Raw genomic sequence first — 26,600 nt, 5'->3', positions numbered from 1 at the left:
TTATCTGATTTCCTTAGAAATATAATGCTGGTTTCATAAGTTGAGTTATGAAGCAGTTCTTTTTATTATTTTTTATGGAAGAATTTTTGCAGAATTATCATTATTTCTTCCTTAAACACTTGATGGTAAAATCTTTCAGTGCAACTTTCTGCAGTAAGATTTTTCTTAGTTAGAAAATATTTAAGCTAAAAATTTCATTTCCTAGAGTTACATAGCATGTTTCAAGTTGCCCAAGTTTCATCTGGTAGCTTTGAAATCTTTTAAGGAATCCATACATTTCACTTAAGTTATAGAAATTATTGTTGTTCTGTTTTTAATAATTGGTTATTATCTTTCTGATACTAGCATTGCTTATAGCAATATTTCCTCCTGCTTTCTCAGTTTCTTTTCTTGAGACAGACTCTTGGTGTAGAGTCTGGCTTGAGACTCTGCATGCAGACCAGGGTGACTTTGAGTTTCTGGTCTCTGTCTCCTTGATGCTGGGATTTACATGTGTGCATCACCACCATATCCAGAAGTACTCTTCATTCTTGATATCTCTACTTGGTGATCGCTTTTTCTTCGCCAGTCAGGCTATATGCTTTGACTTTTGAAATAATCTGCTTTTCCTTTGTTTCTTAAGTTCATAGCTCTTACCTTTTAAAAAATTGTGTTTATGTGTGTGTGTGTGTGTGTGTGTGTCTGTGTATGTGGTGTGTGTGTGAGAGTGTGTGTGAGTGTATGCATACTACAAGCATTCAGAAGCAAATGGAGGTGGTAGAAGGAATTAAAACCCCTGGAACTGAAATTGAAGATGGTTTTGAGCCACTTTGTGGGTCCTGAACACCAAACACAGGTTCTCTACAACAGCAGCAAGTGGTCTTAACAAGTGATTTCCAATTCCAATGCCCTTATCTTTTCATTTTCCCTCTCCTTGATTTTTGTTAGGTGTTCTTTTCCTAGATTTCTTTGTGTAATATTAGAGACCAGATATGATTTTTCTTCCCTTATAATCTAGAACTCAATACCATAAGCTTCCCTCTTAATATCATATTAGTTGCATTCCATGAAATTTCTAGTATGTTGTGTTCAACTCAAAATGTTTTCTGATTTTCACTATTAATTTATTTTGACTTATTTCTACTTTGTTTTGTCAAGTTAATTTTATTGTAGTTAGAAAACACTATATTGTCTAAATTTTTGTTGTTGTTGTTGTTTTATTTGTTTGTTTTGTTTTGTTTTGTTTTTCGAGACAGGGATTCTCTGTATATCCCTGGCTGTCCTGGAACTCACTTTGTAGACCAGGCTGGCCTCTTACTCAGAAATCTGCCTGCCTCTGCCTCCCAAGTGCTGGGATTAAAGGCGTGTGCCACCATGCCCGGCTGGTCTAAATTCTTTTAAGCATATTAAAATGTTCTCTGTGGCCTTGAGCATATTTGTTCATTGTGACATTTATAGACTTTTGTTTAGAATGCTGTGTGAAACAAAAGTTTACAATTTTGATGTAGCCTAGGAAGGACTGCTTTTTTTTTTTTTTTTTTTTTTTTTTTTTTTTACTAAGGTGCAATGATACTGTGTAATGCAACCCTTTGGTAGCATAGCAAGAGACCTCATGTGATAGAACAGGCAGAGCCAAAGAATATAATCTGTAGGATGTAGGTTCTGCAGAGCTTTTCTACAGAAGCAGCATAATGATCTAAATTTAAAAGTTAATAGTTCTTTTTTTTTTTTACAAGCCTTTTCTATTGTTTTTTTTTCCATTTTTATTAGATATTTTCTTCATTTACATTGCAAATGCTATCCCAAAAGTCACCTATATCCTCCCCCGCCCTGCTCCCCAACCCACCCACACCTGCTTCCTGGCCCTGGTGTTCCCCTGTACTGGGGCTTATGATCTTTACAAGACCAAGGGGCCTCTCTTCCCAATGATAGATGACTAAGCCATCTTCTGCTACACATGCAGCTAGAGACACGAGCTCTGGGGGTACTGGTTAGCTCATATTGTTGTTTCACCTTCAGGGTTGCAGACCCCTTCTGCTCCTTGGATACTTTCTCTAGCTCCTCCATTAGGGGCCCTGTTTTCCATCCAATAGATGACTGTGAGCATCCACTTCTGTATTTGCCAGGCACTGGCATAGTCTCACACGAGACAGGTATATCAAGGGTCCTGTCAGCAAAATCTTGCTGGCATATGCAATAGTGCCTAGGTTTGGTGGTTATATAAAGGATGGATCCCCAGGTGGGACAGTCTTTGGATGGTCCTTTCTTCTTTCTCAGCTCCAAACTTTGTCTCTGTAATTCCTTCCATGGGTGTTTTGTTCCCCATTCTAAGAAGGAACAAGTATCCACTCATTAGTCTTCCTTCTTCTTTAGTTTCATGTGTTTTGCAAATTGTATCTTGGGTAGTCTAAGTTCAGCACTCCCACCACAGTGAGTCCTGGAGTTAATGGTCCTTTAATGAGGGAAGAAACTATAAAGGCCTCCTTAGCACAATACAACTGGTGCCTTCTATCCCCCTAATGTGTCCTACCTCATTTCCTGGATTCTAAGCCAATATATAGGAGTAAGTTTCTGCAGGAACTGACATAATAGTTCATGTTTCTGATGAAAGGATCAATATTACACATTAAATGAAGGTAAGACGTTGAACCCCCGACTGTCCTGCCTTTACCTCCCTAGTGCTTGGTTTATAGATACATACCACCATGTCTGTTTTTAAATGTTGCTGTGGACTTAAGTTATGGCTTTATGCATGCTGACAAGTACTAACTGAAGTATTTGGGTGTGTGTTTGTAGATGTCATAGTTTTCCCTTGGCATGTTATTTGAGCATGCTTCTACAAGGGAGCTAGAGTACACTGATGGATTTTTGAGAAGCCACCAACTTAGGATACTTCTTTAGGTTACACAGGATTCAACACCACTCTGGCAAGGGTTCTGATGGGAAAAACTCACAACACATATGTGTCTTGAAAGCCTAGAGAAGAGGATACAGACCTCATTCTGTGGGATTTGAAAACAGGGAATTGCCCTAGTCAGTGGTAAAGGAAACAATAGAAAGTCTTTGAAAAGTAGAAATAATACAGGAATAGACATATTCTATACAGCTCAGTAGAAAATTATGTTCTGTGGTGGAGTCATCAACCAAACATTCTTTAGGGCCCTCAGGAATGTGTTAAGGAGATGTAGTAAGAATTTGGGATTCAGGTCAAGGGGAGGTCCCAGGGCCTGACACTATTACTGATGCTATGGTGTGCTTGCAGACAGAAGCTTAGCATGGCTGCCCTCTGAGAGGCACAACAAACAGCTGTAAGAGTCAGATGCAGATACTAGCACCAAACCAATGGACAGAAGCTGCTGACCCCTGTGGTTGAATTAGTGGAAAAGCTGGAAGAAGCTGAGGAGGAGGGTGGCCCTATGGGAAGACCAGCATTCTCAATCAACCTAGATCACTGAGATCTCGCAGACACCGAGTCACCAGTCATGCAGCATACACCACCTGATATAAGGCTCCCAACACATATACAGCAGAGGACTGCCTGGTCTTACCTCAGTGAGAGAAGAGACTTGAGGCCCAAGGAAGTGGGGAGGTCTGGTAAGGTGGGGCAGTTGGTAGGGACATCCTCTTGTAGACAGTGGGCGTAAGGAGCTATGGGATGGGGAACGGTCAGGGGACAGACCAGGAGGGGGATGAAGACTGGACTCTAAAAAAGGATTAAAGAATAAAAGAAGAAAGAATTTAAGTGTTGGTTTCTTCTGTGGTCCAGGAATGATGGTAAGAAATATTTTCATAGTCTTTGACTTATTAACATGTGAAAATAATATGACATTAGAGGTCAGAAGACAGAATTAACATAGTCTCTAAAAATAGCATTTTAAATGATTATTCTATATGTTATGAGGAACATGTAGGTTTAGGGTCTCATCTCTATTTCTATTAAGTCAATGGTTTCTTCATTTAATTTTGATGATAAGCAATTTATTCCTTCTTTTCTTTACAACAAAATGCTTTGTTGTAGAAACTTAGGGAAAAGGAAAATAAGAAATAACTTGGAGCATAATGTATTATAAAAAAGCGGCCATTATTTCATCTAAATCTCTGATTTCCATATTTTCTTCAGCTCAGTTTCTAGAAGCAGAACAGTTGTCTTCCAGCTGATGAATGTTTGTAGAGTTTCTGGCTTATGTTGCTGGACTGCTTTCAGAAAGTCATTAGATTGCCCTCTCAGTTACATCCCATTAACATTCCTATATTCAGTCACCAACACTCAGTTTTAGAATTTTGCATGGATTTGCCAGTTTAATAGGTGAAATATTGTCTTTATGTTATTTGTGTGTATTTGTTAGTAGCTTCCTTTATGTATTTATTGAATTCATATAAATGACAAGTTTTGGGTGTTGTTACACAGTTTGAATTGCTAATAGAATTTTAGGTAGTAATGGAGGCTTAAACACATTATTTGGGTTCAGGTTTTCTCCTCCATTGTAGTTTTTACTTTTATAAGATTATACTGAATTTTGCTTCATGTGTTCTATATTTCCTTTTCTTACTAAATTAACACATAATTTTAATTATATATTTATATATGTTCTGTATGTGAGATCTCTCAAGAGTTTTTCTTCTGCTTCATTGGGCTTACTTATTCTATGATAATATCATGGATTCAAATTAATTTTGAAATAGAATATTTCTTCTTTTACATATTTTATTAATGAATTATACACATTTCTTTATCCTGTTAAATGTATGAGTAATTTAACTTAAATAATAAATTTTATTTTTGATGCAATAAGCCTATGAGTGACTGTAGTATACAGAGTATTTTGTGTGCACTGGGGTATGGGGTCTTTATCTTCAGTGTCCTGGCACAGGTCATACTTGAATCGTGGCAGTTTTGTTTCCTTCAATTTTGTTTTCAGGGGTTTTTGGTGGTTTTAATTCTTTAAAGCAGTTATTGTTAGGAGAGCGAAAACTAATATTTTATTTATTCTTATTCTTACCTTACAATCTTCTTTATTATAATTGCAATAGGTGGTGTTATACTAACATTCATTCCCTTGGCCTATCACATATAGCATGTATCTTTTGCCAAATTAGAAAGTGGACTGCTATACAGGAGAAGTAGAAAGAAGGTAAAACATTTAGCTAATGGATATCTAAGGAAGGAATGGTTTGCTTTAGGGCCTTGGAGAGGATGCTTGATGAAAGTTTGAGTCATTGATTCAATAAAGCAGTTTAATTGATTCTTGGAGTTTGGTGTAATAGATTGTTAGCTTCTAACTCCAGGCGGTGGCTATTATAAGCCCAGCATTTCACACTGATGATGAGGGAAAACTCCCTACAGCAACTGGAAAAGCCATTTCAGCTCAGTAGAATAGATATAGTGTCAACCGGTGTGAACATGCTAGTGGAAAGCAATCACAGTTCCCATTAGAAGTATCCTGCCTAGTAATGAGCATCAGATCTTAATGGCATTGTACAGCATTGCATGTGATTGAATATATGGAGATCTTTAAGTATTAAAAAGAAGTAAAAGATATGGATACTCGGCAGCTATGCCAATCACTGAGTTTTGTCAGGAAGGATTTTTTTCAGAGCATTTTTTTTTTCTGAAAGAAACAGAGTAAACTATATGGCCCATATTTACAATAAACTATGTGGCCCATATTTATAATCAGTTTACCAGTTTCTGATATGCTCAATTTTCTTTCGAGGTATTATGCTGACAATCTTAAGCTAATCTCCCCAGTAAAGGTAGGTAACCATTGAAGACATGCACACAGAGAGATACTACATGGTTTTGCACAGTTGAAGCTCATAAATAATAGTGGGTTATCTACTGAACTAAAATATTACTGATATATTACTTTTACTTACCTTTAATTTTCAGTATCATAAATTTATGCACAGGACTGTATTGGAAATTACCATGCACAGTAAATGAATCCAGACCCAGGAAGCCAAACTATATGTTTTCTCTCATATGTGGAATAAATACAGACAGACAGACAGACAGAAATATATATCATGTGTATGATATATATGTGTGCATTTATGTGTATAATTAGAATTATAGCTGTATTTCAAAATGGAGGAAGGAGGCCAGTAGAGGAAGAATAACAAGAAAAGGTAATAGGGATGGATAGGAGCTAAGTATGTGATGCAAACATATAAAAATATTATAACAAAACATGTCACTTTGTATAATGAATATGCCCTAATAATTTTTGAAAGTTTAAAATACTCAGCCACAAAATTTAAATAACTATTTTTGCTATTATTTCCAAAGTATGCCAATTAATTTTCTCTATTATTCATGATAACAAAAGCATATGTTCAATTTTGATTTGCATTTAAATGGCACATTGTCTATTGCATCTGTTCTGTTTAAACATTGTTAGGGAGACTATACTGAAGATGAGGGAAGATGTAATCCTCTTGTGGAAGTGCAGGATGATTACAATAGAAAGCCTATATTACAATTGTTGTTATAAAAGATGCAGACACATGTTTTTGGAAAAACACATAGGCTTTCATTGGTAGGATATAGCAACACAGATCACAAAGACAAGAATAATTCCTAGAGTTGATCTGAATCTATGAAATTTAGTTTTGAATTTTATTTACTTTTTTTGTTATATGATTTGGTTTAGGGTTTCATCTGACTATTTACAAGATTACACATAATAATCACTATCCCATAAAGTTACTGCATTAAGTCACATATATATTAAAGTTTTATTAACTCAAGAACTATAGATGATAGACAACATATTATATTTTATTAAAATATTATATTTGGGGAATATTCATAGACATTTCCATGTCCATGTAAAACTGTATTTCTCCTTTCTGAGAATATTGAAAAGAAAATACTGATGAATAATTTAAAGGATTGAATTAACTTGCTTTCTTGTCTTCTAGAAAAATACTATAATAGTCAAAAGGCCAGAAGTAGCTCAAAGTCTAGGTCCTCAATTTGTTGTTGGCAAAGTCATATTCTATCACTTGGTCTTTTTCTCCTCAGGTATCACTTTTTCTCTTGATCCCTTTCATGAAGAGCTAACTAGCATAGTTCCAGTCCTTGCCAGACAATTAGGGAAATGATGACCTCCACAATGGAGAAAATAACTTTCCTGATCATTCATAGGAAATATTACGTAGCAATTTTTCCTTGTCCTTCCCTAGAAGACAGTATGAGTCTTCTATTGTCCAGGCTGAAGTGTTTTAAAACATTAGGTGTTTGTTTTGTTTTGTTTTGTTTTGTTTTATAGTACAGGTTCCCTATAGCATAGCTAAAACTATTCCTCTCCCTATTTTAGACTTCATTGTTCAACATAAGACATCTATTCCTTAAGAATACCTTAAGAACTACCTTCTCTCTAAGATAATTTATGCTGACCTTTAAAAACTTTAGAAAATACCAAGCTAACTATTTGCTTAGCAACTAACCACATTGTTCTTTTGAAGACTATTATTTGTTGTATATTATAACTAGTCATTGAAGTAAGATTGTACTCAATGTTTTAACAAGGAATTATTTGACATCCAGGAAGACAAAGATTCCAATGGTTTTGGAGATTAGTGCTGTATCAGAACCTAAGGTTTTGGTTAAAATAGGATCCAACCTGAGGTTACAGTTTAGGAATATCTCAGACCTTTTCTTAACAATTTGTCTGGTAATAGATTTGTATAACTTTCTAAATTATTATGCACCCATTGCTACTTTTGAATATAATAATTTCACACACACACACACACACACATAACTCACAGACAGAAAGAGAGACACAAAGAGACAGAGAGAATCCCTCTGCCCACATGCTTTAGGTGATGGCTGAATCTTTCAAGTGTTGCTGTAAGTTGCTATTCACAGTCTACCTTTTAGAGTACTTTAGAGTACATAGTTTGGGTTAATAATTTCTGTGATTGGGAAATACAAAAGCATTGTACTATAATCTATTTAGCTTCCAGTAAGGGCTTCATGTTGTATCATAACATGGCAGAGAAACAGAAAGTATCACAGTTAGAGGAAGCTGAAAAAGAGAAGCCTAACTTGCTTTCTTTTCAACCTCCTGAAACTGAGTCCTGCAAGATCTTCATTAATCCTTTCATGATTTAGAACCTGATGAGAGCTCTTCCGGTCAGAAAAGCACCAGGGCAGCTGGGGCGCAGGGTCTGCTGACACTCACCAGCTACCCACAACACCCGCCACAGGATCTTAAGACTTCTGGTGAGTGGAGCACAGCTTCTGCTCCAATCCAATTGCTCAGGACCTGAGACTGCATTAGTTAGGGAAGCAGAAACCGGCCTGAGTAGGACCACAGGCCTCATCCGGCTGGATCAGCGCCGGGGTAGCGGGAGCGCAGGGTTGCCTGACACCCACCAGCTACCCACGACCCCCACTGAGGGAGTTTGGGACTGCTGGTGAGTGGAACACAGCTTCTGCTCCAATCCAATTGCGCGGGACCTGAGACTGCATTAGTTAGGGAAGCAGAAACCGGCCTGAGTAGGGCCACAGGCCTCATCCAGCTGGATCAGCGCCGGGGTAGCGGGAGCACAGGGTTGCCTGACACCCACCAGCTACCCACGACCCCCGCCGCAGGATTTTGGGACTGCTGGTGAGTGGAACACAGCTTCTGCTCCAGTCCAATCACGCGGGACCTGAGACTGCTCTGGTTGGGGAGAGAGAAATCCGGCCTACATAGGGCCACAACCCTCTTCCGGTCAGAAAAGCACCAGGGCAGCTGGGGCGCAGGGTCTACTGACACTCGCCAGCTACCCACAACACCCGCCACAGGATTTTAAGACTTCAGGTGAGTGGAGCACAGCTTCTGCTCCAATCCAATTGCTCGGGACCTGAGACTGCATTAGTTAGGGAAGCAGAAACCGGCCTGAGTAGGGCCACAGGCCTCATCCGGCCAGATCAGCTCCGGGGTAGCTGGAGAGCAGGGTTGCCTGACACCCGCCAGCTACCCACGAACCCCGCCGCAGGATTTTGGGACTGCTGGTGAGTGGAACACAGCTTCTCCTCCAATCTTTAAACAGTGACAACAATAACAACTAACCCCAGAGATTACCAGATGGCGAAAGGTAAACGTAATAATCTTAATAACAGAAACCAAGACCACTCACCATCATCAGAACCCAGCACCCCTACTTCGCCCAGTCCAGGGCACCCCAACACACCGGAAAAGCTAGACATGGATTTAAAAGCATATCTCCTGATGATGATAGAGGACTTCAAGAAGGACTTTAATAACACACTTAAAGAAATGCAGGAGAACACTGCTAAACAGGCAGAAGACAAAAAAAGAGGAAGCACAAAAATCCCTTAAAGAATTGCAGGAGAACACTGCTAAAGAGTTACAAATCCTTAAAGAAAAACAGGATAACATAATCAAACGGGTAGAAGTCCTTACAGAAAAACAGGAAAACACATCCAAACAGATGATGGAAATGAACAAAACCATACTAGACCTAAAAAGGGAAGTAGACACAATAAAGAAAACCCAAAATGAGGCAACACTGGAGATAGAAACCCTAGGAAAGAAATCTGGAACCATAGATACGAGCATCAGCAATAGAATACAAGAGATGGAAGAGAGAATCTCAGGTGCAGAAGATTCCATAGAGAACATCGGCACAACAATCAAGGAAAATGTAAAATGCAAAAAGATCCTAACTCAAAACATCCAAGAAATACAGGACGCAATGAGAAGACCAAACCTACGGATAATAGGAGTGGATGAGAATGAAGATTTTCAACTCAAAGGACCAGCAAACATCTTCAACAAAATTATAGAAGAAAACTTCCCAAATCTAAAGAAAGAGATGCCCATGAACATACAAGAAGCCTACAGAACTCCAAATAGACTGGACCAGAAAAGAAATACCTCCCGACACATTATAATCAGAACAACAAATGCTCTAAATAAAGATAGAATACTAAAAGCAGTAAGAGAAAAAGGCCAAGTAACATATAAAGGCAAGCCTATCAGAATTACACCAGATTTTTCACCAGAGACTATGAAAGCCAGAAGATCCTGGACGGATGTTATACAGACACTAAAAGAACACAAATTCCAGCCCAGGCTACTATACCCAGCCAAACTCTCAATTAACATAGATGGAGAAACCAAAGTATTCCACGACAAAACCAAATTCACACATTATCTCTCCACGAATCCAGCCCTTCAAAGGATAATAACAGAAAAAAACCAATACAAGGACAGGAACCACGCCCTAGAAACAACAAGAAGGTAATCCCTCAACAAACCTAAAAGAAGACAGCCACAAGAACAAAATGCCAACTTTAACAACAAAAATAACAGGAAACAACAATTACTTTTCCTTAATATCTCTTAATATCAATGGACTCAACTCCCCGATAAAAAGACATAGACTAACAAACTGGCTATACAAACAAGACCCACAATTTTGCTGCTTACAGGAAACTCATCTCAGAGAAAAGGATAGACACTACCTCAGAATGAAAGGCTGGAAAACAATTTTCCAAGCAAATGGCATGAAGAAACAAGCTGGAGTAGCCATTCTAATATCTGATAAGATTGACTTCCAACCCAAAGTCATTAAAAAAGACAGGGAGGGACACTTCATACTCATCAAAGCTAAAATCCTGCAAGAGGAACTATCAATCCTGAATATCTATGCTCCAAATAAAAGGCAGCCACATTCATTAAAGAAACTTTAGTAAAGCTCAAAGCACACATTGCACCTCATACAATAATAGTGGGAGACTTCAACACACCACTTTCACCAATGGACAGATCATGGAAACAGAAACTAAACAGGGACACAGTGAAACTAACAGAAATTATGAATCAAATGGATCTGGCAGATATCTACAGAACATTCTATCCTAAAACAAAAGGATATACCTTCTTCTCAGCACCTCATGGTACCTTCTCCAAAATTGACCACATAATTGGTCACAAAGCAGGCCTCAACAGATACAAAAATATTGAAATTGTCCCATGCATCCTATCAGATCACCATGGACTAAGGCTGATCTTCAATAACAAAATAAATAATAGAAAGCCAACCTTCACGTGGAAACTGAACAACACTCTTCTCAATGATACCTTGGTCAAGGAAGGAATAAAGAAAGAAATTAAGGACTTTTTAGTGTTCAATGAAAATGAAGCCACAACATACCCAAACTTATGGGACGCAATGAAAGCATTTCTAAGAGGAAAACTCATAGCTCTGAGTGCCTCCAAAAGGAAACTAGAGAGAGCACACATTAGCAGCTTGACAACATACCTAAAAGCACTAGAACAAAAGGAATCAAATTCACCCAAGTTGAGTAGACTGCAGGAAATAATCAAACTCAGGGGCGAAATCAACCAAGTGGAAACAAGAAGAACTATTCAAAGAATCAACCAATCAAGGAGCTGGTTCTTTGAGAAAATCAACAAGATAGATAAACCCTTAGCCAGACTCACTAGAGGGCACAGGGAAAGCATCCTAATTAACAAAATCAGAAATGAAAAAGGAGACATAACAACAGATCCTGAAGACATCCAAAACACCATCAGATCCTTCTACCAAAGGCTATACTCAACAAAATTGGAGAACCTGGATGAAATGGAGAAGTTCCTAGACAGATACCAGGTACCAAAGTTGAATCAAGATCAGGTTAATGATCTAAACAGCCCTATATCCCCCAAAGAAATAGAAGCAGTCATTAATAGTCTCCCAACTAAAAAAAGCCCAGGACCAGATGGGTTTAGTGCAGAGTTCTATCAGACATTCAAAGAAGATCTAATCCCAGTTCTTCACAAACTATTCCACAAAATAGAAACAGAAGGTACTCTACCCAACTCATTCTATGAAGCCACAATTACTCTGATACCTAAACCACAAAAAGACCCAACAAAGATAGAAAACTTCAGACCAATATCCCTTATGAATATTGATGCAAAAATCCTCAATAAAGTTCTTGCTAACCGAATCCAAGAACACATCAAAACAATCATCCATCCTGACCAAGTAGGTTTCATCCCAGGGATGCAGGGATGGTTCAATATGAGGAAATCCATCAACATAATCCAGTATATAAACAAACTCAAAGACAAAAACCACATGGTCATCTCGTTAGATGCGGAAAAAGCATTTGACAAGATCCAACACCCATTCATGATAAAAGTCTTGGAAAGATCAGGAATTCAAGGCCCATACCTAAACATGATAAAAGCAATCTACAGCAAACCAGTAGCCAACATCAAAGTAAATGGTGAGAAGCTTGAAGCAATCCCTCTAAAATCAGGGACTAGACAAGGCTGTCCACTTTCTCCATACCTATTCAACATTGTACTTGAAGTCCTAGCCAGAGCAATTCGACAACAAAAGGAGATCAAAGGGATACAAATTGGAAAAGATGAAGTCAAAATATCACTCTTTGCAGATGATATGATAGTATATATAAGTGACCCTAAAAATTCCACCAGAGAACTCCTAAGCCTGATAAACAGCTTCGGTGAAGTAGCTGGATATAAAATTAACTCAAACAAATCAATGGCCTTTCTCTACACAAAGAATAAACAGGCTGAGAAAGAAATTAGGGAAACAACACCCTTCTCAATAGTCACAAATAATATAAAATATCTTGGCGTGACTCTAACTAAGGAAGTGAAAGATCTGTATAATAAAAACTTCAAGTCTCTGAAGAAAGAAATTATAGAAGATCTCAGAAGATGGAAAGATCTCCCATGCTCATGGATTGGCAGGATCAACATTGTAAAAATGGCTATCTTGCCAAAAGCAATCTACAGATTCAATGCAATCCCCATCAAAATTCCAAATCAATTCTTCAATGAATTAGAAAGTGCAATCTGCAAATTCATCTGGAATAACAAAAAACCTAGGATAGCAAAAACTCTTCTCAAGGATAAAAGAACCTCTGGTGGAATCACCATGCCGGACCTAAAGCTCTACTACAGAGCAATTGTGATAAAAACTGCATGGTACTGGTATAGTGACAGACAAATAGACCAATGGAATAGAATTGAAGACCCAGAAATGAACCCACACACCTACGGTCACTTGATCTTCGACAAGGGAGCTAAAAACATCCAGTGGAAGAAAGACAGCATTTTCAACAAATGGTGCTGGCACAACTGGTTGTTAACATGTAGAAGAATGCGAATCGATCCATTCCTATCTCCTTGTACTAAGGTCAAGTCTAAGTGGATCAAGGAACTTCACATAAAACCAGAGACACTGAAACTTATAGAGGAGAAAGTGGGGAAAAGCCTTGAAGATATGGGCACAGGGGAAAAATTCCTGAATAGAACAGTAATGGCTTGTGCAGTAAGTTCGAGAATTGACAAGTGGGACCTCATGAAACTACAAAGCTTCTGCAAGGCTAAAGTCACCATCAATAAGACAAAAAAACCACCAACAGATTGGGAAAGGATCTTCACCTATCCTAAATCAGATAAGGGACTAATATCCAATATATATAAAGAACTCAAGAAGGTGGACTCCAGAAAGTCAAATAACCCCATTAAAAAATGGGGCTCAGAACTGAACAAAGAATTCTCACCTGAGGAATACCGAATGGCAGAGAAACACCTGAAAAAAATGTTCAACATCCTTAATCATCAGGGAAATGCAAATCAAAACAACCCTGAGATTCCACCTCACACCAGTCAGAATGGCTAAGATCAAAAATTCAGGTGACAGCAGTGCTGGCGAGGATGTGGAGAAAGAGGAACACTCCTCCATTGTTGGTGGGATTGCAAGCTTGTACAACCACTCTGGAAATCAGTCTGGCGGTTCCTCAGAAAATTGGACATAGTACTACCGGAGGATCCAGCAATACCTCTCCTGGGCATATATCCAGAAGATGTCCCAACCGGTAAAAAGGACACATGCTCCACTATGTTCATAGCAGCCCTATTTATAATAGCCAGAAGCTGGAAAGAACCCAGATGTCCCTCAACAGAGGAATGGACACAGAAATTATGGTACATTTACACAATGGAGTACTACTCAGCTATTAAAAAGAATGAATTTATGAAATTCCTAGCCAAATGGATGGACCTGGAGGGCATCATCTTGAGTGAGGTAACACAATCACAAAGGAACTCACACAATATGTATTCATTGATAATTGGATATTAGCCCAAAACTTAGGATACCCAAGATATAAGATACAATTTGCTAAACGCATGAAACTCAAGAAGAATGAAGACCAAAGTGTGGACACTGTGCACCTTCTTAGAATTGGGAACAAAACACCCAGGGAAGGAGTTACAGAGACAAAGTTCGTAGCTGTGAGGAAAGGATGGACCATTTAGAGACTGCCATATCCAGGGATCCATCCCATAATCAGCTTCTAAACGCTGACACCATTGCATACACTAGCAAGATTTTGCTGAAAGGACCCAAATATAGCTGTCTCTTGTGAGATGATGCCGGGGCCTAGCAAACACAGGAGTGGATGTTCACAGTCAGCTATTGGATGTATCACAGGGCTCCCAATGGAGAAGCTAGAGAAAGTACCCAAGGAGCTAAAGGGATCTGCAACCCTATTGTTGGAACAACATGATGTACTAACCAGAACCCTGGAGCTCTTGTCTCTAGCTGCATATGTATCGAAAGATGGCCTAGTCGGCCATCAATGGAAAGAGAGGCCCATTGGACTTGCAAACTTTATATGCCCCAATATAGGGGAATGCCAGGGCCAAAAGAATGGGAATGGGTGGGTAGGGAAGTGGGGGGCGCTATGGGGGACTTTTGGGATAGTATTGGAAATGTAATTGAGGAAAATATGTAATAAAAATATTTAAAAAAAAAAAGAACCTGATCAGAGCAAAATACTTTCCAATGGTGCTATAACCGCTTCATTGAAAAATATACAAACCATAACAAATTCATTGAAGTATTTGACAGTAGGTTTCAGCTGTAGGTTTTGACACTGATACACAAGGATTCTAAAATTACAGCTCTTTCTTCATTAGTTTCCCCCTTAAAATAAGGATCATCCTTTCAGCTTGCAGAATTTTCAAACAAAAATTTACCTCTTCTCTAACTCGAGTCCAAAGAAAAGCAAAGTGAGTCTATGTGCTTTCTATTAGGTTTTCATGAAGCCTCTGCACAGGCAAAACCAGACACAAATAGCATTTTGTGAATCAAGTCTACTCTGCTCCCACTACATCCCTACTTTACAATAATGCTTCAATAATGATCAAGTTTCTAACACAAAATCTCTAGAGTTCATTCAAACCATCCTATTTGTTTATTTACTGGATGAATTGTTTCAAGGAGTACAACCCTCTTCCCTGGAAGTAGTGTGCAGCCTTACCCATAACATGCTTGAAGTTTTTTTTATCATGATTTCTTATTTATGAATTCAATCTAAATGAAATTGAGAAATAATGGGAATATGGACATCTTTCATGACCAAATGAGGCTGGCTTCCAGTACTGGGAATGAGTTATATCTAAAAGAGTTCTTGTCCAAAGGATTCCATGGAAACCCCCAAACAACCCAGGCTATTTCTAAGACTATTTGTGGCTCCCTAAAAATTGACAGTAAGCCCTATTATTGAAGACAATACCTACATAACTCATTGAAAATGGAGAAGTAAAGGTCATGCCTACCTAGGCTATTCACTCCTATGAACTTGTATCCATGGTACCTGGTAGTATCCATACATAGAAGTATCCATACTACCAAAGGAGAGAGGTAAACACCAAACCAGGTACAATCTGTTAACCTACAATGATGACCTGGTGATACACTGATGTATAAGTACCATAAAATGTGTGTGACTAATCACACATATTTTATTTGGTTAAAGACCTACTCCCCAAGATGGAACCCATAACCAATGCTGATTGAGTAGTCAAGACCTGAAGGCAAATAGGATAAAATCAAATACTGCAGTTTCTAGTTTAGCAATGTAGCAATAAAAAGACTCCTAACAGAATACTGCAATACTCATAGATCCGTGCATTTCTAGACCACTATAAAAAAAAAAAAATTCTCCGGCAGTATATAGGAACAAGTAGAGACATCCAGAACCTAACAATTCTCAAAGAGTGAGATAACTTGGAACACTCAGCCCTAAATGGGATGTCTCCATCAGATCCCTCCTGCAGGGCGCAGAGCGCTCTGTGCAAGAGGAATCAGAAATAGCTTAAGAACTGGAGAGTGTGGAGGACACCAAGGAGTCAAGGCCTTTAGATACAACAGGGTTGGCACATGTATGAACTCACAGAGCCTGTGACAGCATGCACAGGCCCTGCATGGATCTGTACCAAATGAGATAGTAAAATTGAGAGGAGAAGAGCCCATATGTTTCCATCTTTAACCCGAAATAATATATCCAATTGATATCTGCTTGCAAATGAAAAATTACTTTTCTCCAAGGGAGGAGGTCTCACTAGAGAAACAAACCACTCTTAAGGGTAGGTTGCATGCCCAACAGTAGATGGCCAACAGAAAATAACTCAATAAAAACTTTGGAGGTTCTTTGTTTCTCTTCCATGACTGTGCATATATACTATGCCTTGCATTTCTATGGTTTTGTGGGCTTCCTGTATCTGTAAATGTTTGTGTCTCTATGTGTTTCTTGTGCTTATTCTTTGCCTCTATTTCCCATTGGTTTTGTCCTATTATGATCTGCTTTTCTTGTTTTTTTTTTTGATTATTTATTTTATGTACATGAGTACACTGTAGCTGTCTTCAGACATATCAGAATGGGGCATCAGATCCCATTACAGATGGTTGTGAGCCACTATGTGGTTGCTGGGAATTGAACTCAGAACATCAGGAACAGAAGCCAGTGCTCTTAACCACTGAGCCATCTCTCCAGCCCCTGCTTTTCATGTTTTATCTAATTTTACTTTATTAATCCTTAGATGCCTATTTGTTTTCTAATGAAAGATGGAAAGGCTGTGGGTCTGGATGAGAGAAGAAGTAGGAAGAAAAACCATAATCAGAATATATATCATGTGGAAAAAGAAAACTCATTTCAATAAAAGAAAAAACAAACACACAGAGAAGAACAAAGTAATTTAGTAGTACATAGAGTACATAGAAAGGAAAGTAAGAAAACATTCTGGATACCTATTCCTGACACCATACAAAACCTTAGGTATGCCATGGCTCTAGGGGAAATCCTAATACTATGGTTCTGTTAAAGGAATACAGCAATAAAAACTACTAATGAAATTCTGCTATACTCATATGTCAGTGCCTTGCTCAATCATTAGCAGAGGATCGTCCCGTACAGTAGAGGGTAACAAATACAGAGAGTCACATCTGGACAATGTGAAGAGAGTGAAAGTCTTTGGAATACGCAGGCCAAAAAGGAATGTCTCCATCAAATCCCCTGTCTGAAGGCTTAGGGAATCCTGTGGAAATGGAGGCAGAAAGCATGTAACAGGCAGAAGTAAGGGCTGACTCTTCCAGATATAACAGAACTGATGCTCCTATGACCTCATATGAACAAAAGAGTTTTGTTAGGAACAATGATTTGAGAAGGAATCTGGAGAAATGGGACGTTCGAAGGAATATTGTTGTGGGTTTTGAGTCCCTTTTGTTCCCTGTTGAACTGGATTGGTTTCCTGTGTGTTTCTGCAGACTCACTAATCAGCATGCTTTGCACTGATTTTTGTCCTGCACTGCATGGGTTAGGCACTGCACCTTCTGAATTCCTAACTGGGTCTTCGCATCACATTCAATCCAGGGAAGATACCATGATCAAAGCATAGAACTGAGATAATAGGGAAGGCATTGATTCACCACCGTGTAACTGACTTGGCTATGCTTTTGTTAGTGGCTGTCATAATTTGCCAAGTGTTACAATACGTTGATGAAACCTTTCTCCATAGTTATAGGTCCCTGTGAGTTCTAGTAGCACACCTCGCTCCACTGATTCTTTCTATCCTAAACATGTCAGCAGCTTACCTCAGTCTAACCCACCCTCAGATATACTACTTGGGTACACCAACTTTTTTATACTGGGACTCTGACTAATACAGCAGTGTGTAAGAAATACAAGTCAAGAAAGGACTTCTTTTGAATTTTTTCAATCTAACAGACAGGTTTGACAAGGCCTAAAAACATGAATAACCTTCTAGTAAGTGTCTTACAATACAGGTTAATTTTAGCCTCTTACATAAAGTTCTAAAACTCTAAGAAAGGGAAATGAGAGAATGAATTATGCTGCTGGCAGGGTTTTGAAGTAATACCGGATAAATTTAGAACAGAAATTGAGTCCATACTTATTGCTCTATCTGTGGACTTCATTATTTGGGATATGTAATTTCATTTCCTAATGGCTCTGACTTGGCTTAATGAAGTCAGCTAATGCCTCCCTTTAATTTTAATGGAAACTAATTTTATTTCCTTCTTTGCCTTTCTAAATTATAATCTCTCCTTCATCACTAAGAAGAACTATAAAAGACATACATAGACTTCTTAGGTGCTAAGAATCAGAACTTAATAGGTTTTTAGCTATAACATATACTAAAAGAGAGGCTAATGTAAATATGAACTTCATGCCACTGTTTTGCCTCCAATTACACGATTCAGAATCCAAACATAACTTCTTCCCTTTGTTTGGTGACATTTTCAGCTGATTCTGATAATTGGTTGTTAAAAAAGTATGACCAAAGAGAAAGCAGTTGACCAACTGGATATACATGTGTCCTTTTGTGCTTGCTTCATTACAAATCATCCCTTCTTTCCTTTATGCCCCCGAGGCCCATTTATAAAGTTCCATAAGAAAAAAACCTCATTTTAAAATGCACCATTGAAAAAAAACTAGGCTTAAGGTTTTGTTTTTGGTTTTTGTTTTCTTTTGTTTTAGCATGAAAGAAATGGCTTCTAATTCTAATTTATTTTCTAGAAAAATGGAGCAGAGGGAGTTCTAATTTTCCATATACAATTTGCTGTGGATTTGCTAATGCATTTGATTTTTTTTCCCTTGGCCATTCTTAAAGCACCTGCAGAGTTTAGCAAGGGAAATAATTTGACTCATAAGTATTTACATCTTTCAGCTATTTTCTGATTTTGTTTGTATTTCTGGGCTTTGGGCCACTACTCCAAAAGGTCTGTGGAGAACATGAATAGTTTATCCTAGGTGAGGTTAGTAGGACAGGTTGCTTGACAGTCCTTCTTGTTTATGTCCTTCCCAGAAAAGAGATGTTTTTCTTGGTGCGTATTCTTACAAAATGCTGCCCATATTGTTAATGAATTTTAGCTTAGCTCTTCAAATTCAAGACTTCTCTGATGAATCTATGTGGGATTTCATGAATGGGTCCCATTATCAGGCATTTGCAGTGAAAATTCCAGCTTCCAAGTGAGCACACTGAACCTCTACAAGCCTGTCCCTTAGAAAGCTCTTCTTGCTGCATGCAATCTTCAGAGCAAAGAGGCACAAAGCAGACCAAAGAGGCCTTAGAATACATTTAACTTATCATCCTGTCTCTTGTCATACCCCATTCAATGTTAAGACTTAATGAACTGTTTATTTTAGTTGCCTTAACTTGTGCCCCAGCTTGCTACAGAGGAGCCTTTCAGAGCACAGACAGCAGAAATAGTTTGTCATTAGCTATACTCTGGAGAAAGGAAGTGCTGTGCTTAGTGATCTTTCACTTTTCAATCTTCCTAGGCTCACACCTGCCTCCAGGTCTCAAGCTCCTGTACTCCAAGTACTGTGCTTAGTGATCTTTCACTTTTCAGTCTTCCTAGGCTCACACCTGCCTCCAGGTCGCAAGCTCCTGTACTCCATGAGGATGAAACAAAGGACAAAAGGGAACAAAAGAGAGTGACCATTTACTGACTACCTCCAATATATCTTACGCTTGTAGTATAAGATAAATATTGAATGTCATATATATCATTTAGTAAATTGCATCAAACATTCATAAATTGGTGCTATTAGTAGTTCCATGGAGGAATTAGAATATTCAAACCAAGGTGAGTAAATTAACAAAAATATAAATTAAAAGAGATATCTGGGACTAAAACTGGTTTATCTGGCTTACAAATCAGTTTACTTCTTATATCAACATAGCTCCTACTTTGTAGAACACTTGTCTCTCTTCTGAGTACATTCTCTCTTTTTTTTTCTGGGTTTTATGGATGTACAATATGCTTAATAGTAAAACAATGAAAGATGATTTTCTATTCTAGTTCATTACTCTGTCTCTTAACCAGACAATATCCACACTCTGAAATGACAAGTGGCCATCATGGGTCCTAAGCCACCTTTTCTTTCATTTGTTTTTTATTTAATTTAATTTTATTTTAATTGGATATTTTCTTCATTTACGTTTCCAATGCTATCCCAAAAGTCCCACATACCCTCCCTCTCCAACCCCCTACCCACCCACTCCCACTTCTTGGACCTGGCATTCCCCTGTACTGAGGCATATAAAGTTTGCAAGAACAATGGGCCTCTATTTCCACTGATGGCCTACTAGGCCATGTTCTGATACATATGCAGCTAGAGACACGAGCTCCAGGGGATACTAGTTGGTTCATATTGTTGTTCCACCTATAGGGTTGCAGACCCCTTTAGCTCCTTGGGTACTTTCTCTAGCTCCTCCATTGGAGGTCCTGTGATCTATCCAATAGCAGACTGTGAGCATCCACTTCTGTGGTTGCTAGGCCCCAACATAGCCTCACAAGAGACAGCTATATCATGGGTCCTTTCAGAAAAATCTTGCTAGTGTATGCAATGGTGTCAACTTTTGGAGGCTGATTATGGGATGGATCCCTGGGTATGGCAGTCTCTAGATGGTTCATCCTTTCATCTCAGCTCCAAACTTTGTCTCTATAACTCCTTACATGGATGTTTTGTTCCCAATTCTAAGAAGGGGCAAAGTGTCCACACTTTGGTCTTCATTCTTCTTGAGTTTCATGTGTTTTGCAAATTGTATCTTATATCTTGGGTATTCTAAGTTTCTGGGCTAATATCCACTTATCAGTGAGTACATATCATGTGAGTTCTTTTGTGATTGGGTTACCTCACTCAGAATGATGCCCTCCAGGTCCATCCATTTGCCTAGGAATTTCATAAATTCATTCTTTTTAATAGCTGAGTAGTACTCCATTGTGTAAATGTACCACATTTTCTGTATCCATTCCTCTGTTGAGGGGCATCTGGGTTCTTTCCAGCTTCTGGCTATTATACATAAGGCTGCTATGAACATAGTGGAGCATGTATACTTCTTACCGGTTGGAATATCTTCTGGATATATGCCCAGGAGAGGTACTGCGGGATCCTCCTGTAGTACTATATCCAATTTTCTGGGGAACCACCAGACTGATTTCCAGAGTGGTTGTACAAGCTTGCAAATCCCACCAACAATGGAGGAGTGTTCCTCTTTCTCCACATCCTTGCCAGCATCTGCTGTCACCTGACTTTTTGATCTTAGCCATTATGACTGGTGTGAGGTGGAATCTCAGGGTTGCTTTGATTTGCATTTCCCTGATGATTAAGAATGCTGCATATTTTTTTCAGGTGCTTCTCTGCCATTCAGTATTTCTCAGGTAAGAATTCTTTGTTTAGCTCTGAGTCCCATTTTTTTTTTTAATATTTTTATTACATAATTTCCTCAATTACATTTCCAATACTATCCCAAAAGTCCCCCATAGCGCCCCCCACTTCCCTACCCACCCATTCCCATTCTTTTGGCCCTGGCATTCCCCTATATTGGGGCATATAAAGTTTGCAAGTCCAATGGGCCTCTCTTTCCATTGATGGCCGACTAGGCCATCTTTCGATACATATGCAGCTAGAGACAAGAGCTCCAGGGTTCCGGTTAGTACATCATGTTGTTCCAACAATAGGGTTGCAGATCCCTTTAGCTCCTTGGGTACTTTCTCTAGCTTCTCCATTGGGAGCCCTGTGATACATCCAATAGCTGACTGTGAACATCCACTCCTGTGTTTGCTAGGCCCCGGCATCGTCTCACAAGAGACAGCTATATTTGGGTCCTTTCAGCAAGATCTTGCTAGTGTATGCAATGGTGTCAGCGTTTAGAAGCTGATTATGGGACGGATCCCTGGATACAGCAGTCTCTAAATGGTCCATCCTTTCATCACAGCTACGAACTTTGTCTCTGTAGCTCCTTCCCTGGGTGTTTTGTTCCCAATTCTAAGAAGGTGCACAGTGTCCACACTTTGGTCTTCATTCTTCTTGAGTTTCATGCGTTTAGCAAATTGTATCTTATATCTTGGGTATCCTAAGTTTTGGGCTAATATCCACTTATCAATGAATACATATTGTGTGAGTTCTTTTGTGATTGTGTTACTTCACTCAAGATGATGCCCTCCAGGTCCATCCATTTGGCTAGGAATTTCATAAATTCATTCTTTTTAATAGCTGAGTAGTACTCCATTGTGTAAATGTACCATAATTTCTGTATCCATTCCTCTGTTGAGGGACATCTGGGTTCTTTCCAGCTTCTGGCTATTATAAATAGGGCTGCTATGAACATAGTGGAGCATGTGTCCTTTTTACCGGTTGGGACATCTTCTGGATATATGCCCAGGAGAGGTATTGCTGGATCCTCCGGTAGTACTATGTCCAATTTTCTGAGGAACCGCCAGACTGATTTCCAGAGTGGTTGTACAAGCTTGCAATCCCACCAACAATGGAGGAGTGTTCCTCTTTCTCCACATCCTCGCCAGCATCTGCTGTCACCTGAATTTTTGATCTTAGCCATTCTGACTGGTGTGAGGTGGAATCTCAGGGTTGTTTTGATTTGCATTTCCCTGATGATTAAGGATGTTGAACATTTTTTCAGGTGCTTCTCTGCCATTCGGTATTCCTCAGGTGAGAATTCTTTGTTCAGTTCTGAGCCCCATTTTTTAATGGGGTTATTTGACTTTCTGGAGTCCACCTTCTTGAGTTCTTTATATATATTGGATATTAGTCCCTTATCTGATTTAGGATAGGTGAAGATCCTTTCCCAATCTGTTGGTGGTTTTTTTTGTCTTATTGATGGTGTCTTTAGCCTTGCAGAAGCTTTGTAGTTTCATGAGGTCCCACTTGTCAATTCTCGATCTTACAGCACAAGCCATTACTGTTCTATTCAGGAATTTTTCCCCTGTGCCCATATCTTCAAGGCTTTTCCCCACTTTCTCCTCTATAAGTTTCAGTGTCTCTGGTTTTATGTGAAGTTCCTTGATCCACTTAGACTTGACCTTAGTACAAGGAGATAGGAATGGATCGATTCGCATTCTTCTACATGTTAACAACCAGTTGTGCCAGCACCATTTGTTGAAAATGCTGTCTTTCTTCCACTGGATGTTTTTAGCTCCCTTGTCGAAGATCAAGTGACCATAGGTGTGTGGGTTCATTTCTGGGTCTTCAATTCTATTCCATTGGTCTATTTGTCTGTCACTATACCAGTACCATGCAGTTTTTATCACAATTGCTCTGTAGTAGAGCTTTAGGTCCGGCATGGTGATTCCACCAGAGGTTCTTTTATCCTTGAGAGGAGTTTTTGCTATCCTAGGTTTTTTGTTATTCCAGATGAATTTGCAGATTGCACTTTCTAATTCGTTGAAGAATTGATTTGGAATTTTGATGGGGATTGCATTGAATCTGTAGATTGCTTTTGGCAAGATAGCCATTTTTACAATGTTGATCCTGCCAATCCATGAGCATGGGAGATCTTTCCATCTTCTGAGATCTTCTATAATTTCTTTCTTCAGAGACTTGAAGTTTTTATTATACAGATCTTTCACTTCCTTAGTTAGAGTCACGCCAAGATATTTTATATTATTTGTGACTATTGAGAAGGGTGTTGTTTCCCTAATTTCTTTCTCAGCCTGTTTATTCTGTGTGTAGAGAAAGGCCATTGATTTGTTTGAGTTAATTTTATATCCAGCTACTTCACCGAAGCTGTTTATCAGGCTTAGGAGTTCTCTGGTGGAATTTTTAGGGTCACTTATATATACTATCATATCATCTGCAAAAAGTGATATTTTGACTTCCTCTTTTCCAATTTGTATCCCTTTGATCTCCTTTTGTTGTCGAATTGCTCTGGCTAGGACTTCAAGTACAATGTTGAATAGGTATGGAGAAAGTGGACAGCCTTGTCTAGTCCCTGATTTTAGAGGGATTGCTTCAAGCTTCTCACCATTTACTTTGATGTTGGCTACTGGTTTGCTGTAGATTGCTTTTATCATGTTTAGGTATGGGCCTTGAATTCCTGATCTTTCCAAGACTTTTATCATGAATGGGTGTTGGATCTTGTCAAATGCTTTTTCCGCATCTAAGGAGATGACCATGTGGTTTTTATCTTTGAGTTTGTTTATATACTGGATTACGTTGATGGATTTCCGTATATTGAACCATCCCTGCATTCCTGGGATGAAACCTACTTGGTCAGGATGGATGATTGTTTTGATGTGTTCTTGGATTCGGTTAGCAAGAACTTTATTGAGGATTTTTGCATCAATATTCATAAGGGATATTGGTCTGAAGTTTTCTATCTTTGTTGGGTCTTTTTGTGGTTTAGGTATCAGAGTAATTGTGGCTTCATAGAATGAGTTGGGTAGAGTACCTTCTGTTTCTATTTTGTGGAATAGTTTGTGAAGAACTGGGATTAGATCTTCTTTGAAGGTCTGATAGAACTCTGCACTAAACCCATCTGGTCCTGGGCTTTTTTTAGTTGGGAGACTATTAATGACTGCTTCTATTTCTTTGGGGGATATAGGGCTGTTTAGATCATTAACCTGATCTTGATTCAACTTTGGTACCTGGTATCTGTCTAGGAACTTGTCCATTTCATCCAGGTTCTCCAGTTTTGTTGAGTATAGCCTTTGGTAGAAGGATCTGATGGTGTTTTGGATGTCTTCAGGATCTGTTGTTATGTCTCCTTTTTCATTTCTGATTTTGTTAATTAGGATGCTTTCCCTGTGCCCTCTAGTGAGTCTGGCTAAGGGTTTATCTATCTTGTTGATTTTCTCAAAGAACCAGCTCCTTGATTGGTTGATTCTTTGAATAGTTTTTCTTGTTTCCACTTGGTTGATTTCACCCCTGAGTTTGATTATTTCCTGCCGTCTACTCCTCTTGGGTGAATTTGCTTCCTTTTGTTCTAGTGCTTTTAGGTGTGTTGTCAATCTGCTAATGTGTGCTCTCTCTAGTTTCCTTTTGGAGGCACTCAGAGCTATGAGTTTTCCTCTTAAAAATGCTTTCATTGCGTCCCATAAGTTTGGGTATGTTGTGGCTTCATTTTCATTGAACTCTAAAAAGTCCTTAATTTCTTTCTTTATTCCTTCCTTGACCAAGGTATCATTGAGAAGAGTGTTGTTCAGTTTCCACGTGAAGGTGGGCTTTCTATTATTTATTTTGTTATTGAAGATCAGCCTTAGTCCATGGTAATCTGATAGGATGCATGGGACAATTTCAATATTTTTATATCTGTTGAGGCCTGTTTTGTGACCAATTATGTGGTCAATTTTGGAGAAGGTACCATGAGGTGCTGAGAAGAAGGTATATCCTTTTGTTTTAGGATAGAATGTTCTGTAGATATCTGCCAGATCCATTTGATTCATAATTTCTCTTAGTTTCACTGTGTCCCTGTTTAGTTTCTGTTTCCATGATCTGTCCATTGGTGAAAGTGGTGTGTTGAAGTCTCCCACTATTATTGTATGAGGTGCAATGTGTGCTTTGAGATTTACTAAAGTTTCTTTAATGAATGTGGCTGCCTTTGTATTTGGAGCATAGATATTCAGGATTGATAGTTCCTCTTGGAGGATTTTACCTTTGATGAGTATGAAGTGTCCCTCCCTGTCTTTTTTAATGACTTTGGGTTGGAAGTCAATCTTATCAGATATTAGAATGGCTACTCCAGCTTGTTTCTTCATGCCATTTGCTTGGAGAATTGTTTTCCAGCCTTTCATTCTGAGGTAGTGTCTATCCTTTTCTCTGAGATGAGTTTCCTGTAAGCAGCAAAATGTTGGGTCTTGTTTGTGTAGCCAGTTTGTTAGTCTATGTCTTTTTATCGGGGAGTTGAGTCCATTGATATTAAGAGATATTAAGGAAAAGAAATTGGTGTTTCCTGTTATTTTTGATGTTAAAGTTGGCATTTTGTTCTTGTGGCTGTCTTCTTTTAGGTTTGTTGAGGGATTACCTTCTTGTTGTTTCTAGGGCGTGGTTCCTGTCCTTGTATTGGTTTTTTTCTGTTATTATCCTTTGAAGGGCTGGATTCGTGGAGAGATAATGTGTGAATTTGGTTTTGTCGTGGAATACTTTGGTTTCTCCATCTATGTTAATTGAGAGTTTGGCTGGGTATAGTAGCCTGGGCTGGAATTTGTGTTCTTTTAGTGTCTGTATAACATCTGTCCAGGATCTTCTGGCTTTCATAGTCTCTGGTGAAAAATCTGGTGTAATTCTGATAGGCTTGCCTTTATATGTTACTTGGCCTTTTTCTCTTACTGCTTTTAGTATTCTATCTTTATTTAGAGCATTTGTTGCTCTGATTATTATGTGTCGGGAGGTATTTCTTTTCTGATCCAGTCTATTTGGAGTTCTGTAGGCTTCTTGTATGTTCATGGGCATCTCTTTCTTTAGATTTGGGAAGTTTTCTTCTATAATTTTGTTGAAGATGTTCGCT

This window comes from Mus caroli, unplaced genomic scaffold (assembly GCF_978045245.1).
Source record: "Mus caroli unplaced genomic scaffold, Mus_caroli_1 scaffold_5, whole genome shotgun sequence".
NCBI lineage: Eukaryota > Metazoa > Chordata > Mammalia > Rodentia > Muridae > Mus > Mus caroli.
This window is presented reverse-complemented; position numbering follows the sequence as displayed.